Below are 1,619 nucleotides of genomic sequence, written 5' to 3'. Positions count from 1 at the left end.
CGCCCTGGTGAGCCTGGTACCTGCAGGTTCCACTCTCACCTCCCGGGCCCTCCTCTGCGGCTGAGAGCTGTGCTCTCTTTCTCTCAACCTCCCCACCTTCTTCTCTGGAGCCTCAAAATCAAACAAGGACATATTCAGGGTGGTGACAAATTTTCTCTTCCTCCTTGAACAGCCTAAAGCATGGATAGATACATCTCTGAGAAATTAACCTAACTATGCACAAGACTCTGCAAATGCCTGGAAAGGAGTAATAGTGTCTGCTTCTCTCTGTAACCCTAGAAGGAACAGACCAAATGCCTCTCATAACACACTTAGGAGAACAAGGGGCAACCAGAAACTCCCATTCATCTAAGGAATCTTTGAAAATCCTGCCTTGGGTGGAGTGACATTTGCTAACAATAAAAAACAGTTCCATTGGCAGGCGGCCCTGGGAATGGTCAAAGCTGACTGTCCCTCCAGGGACTGTCTCACCTATCAAGACTTCCAGGAAGTTCCTGAGGACGTCAGGAACTCTGTGCTGGCCTTGGTGGGTCACAGTCCAGCCAGGCTTCCTGTCCACCCACATCACAAGGGAAGCGGCCTCTGTGGCAGAACTTTCTCCTGAACACCAGTGCGGCTGCCTCACCTTTTCCCACAGTGTGAACTGACCAGGGTCAGCTTGGGAAGAGTCTCTGGGCAGAACCGCTCATAGTTTGTGTGTTTCCAACAAATTATTTGGGTTCCTGTCAAAATTCGGATTCCGAGGGATGGAATTCCGGAGAACAGAATGAAAAAGACATACCAACTCGGCAGCTACGGGGCTGCAGTTCCATGTTTACTAGTTTTCTTTATATGCTTTTCTTCTAAAAGCAATAAAATAACTAATATTCGTAATATACCTTTAAAAGAATTCGCAAGGTACCTTTTATAATTAATATTTTATAATTTCCATAATACTCTTGTAGAGGTTGCAGGGAATTTTTCCTTCTTTTGTGCCTTCTTCTCTGAAAATATAATTTTGACTCTTTTAATAGCTGGCAACACCAAAACTGTTATAGAATTACTAGGTGTTTTTAAGCTATATGAATTTACTGGCAACAAGTTTGAAGCAAGGTGAAGGGAGGGATCCCGCTCAGCCACTCTGCAGTAGGGACACCCTTCGTTCTGTCACTGATTTCTCTTAATAGCTTCAGCAACTTTGGTGTAATTGGTGTGATGAAAAATGTCAGCATGGCCTTGATTTACAAACTACCCTGTGGCCTGGGAAGGCAAATTATATATGTATTAGAAAACTGTAGTGGTAATCTTTTTCCTTTCTTCAAAAACGGTTCTTCCCTGTAACCAAGGAGTTGTCCTAGTTATTCAAGTAACCATTTTCATTTGCCTACTAGAATTTTCACCAGATCATGACTTCAAAGATGAAATAATGAAACCCTACATCTGTCTGTAGCTTTATACATTTTAAAGTACTTTCAAATCAATTTTATTTTCCAATTTGGTCCTTAAGATGACCCATGACTTAGGTAGATCTGCTGTAATTGTTCTTGCTTTGTGGACTGGAAAACTGATGTTTGTGTAGATGAGACAGCTCCAAGACTTGTCTTGGGGTTAGAAACCAGATTTTTCTTTCTTTTTTTTTT

The sequence above is a fragment of the Otolemur garnettii genome, unplaced genomic scaffold, assembly GCF_000181295.1.
Source record: "Otolemur garnettii isolate 467f Iridium unplaced genomic scaffold, OtoGar3 scaffold00024, whole genome shotgun sequence".
Taxonomy (NCBI): Eukaryota; Metazoa; Chordata; class Mammalia; order Primates; family Galagidae; genus Otolemur; species Otolemur garnettii.
This window is presented reverse-complemented; position numbering follows the sequence as displayed.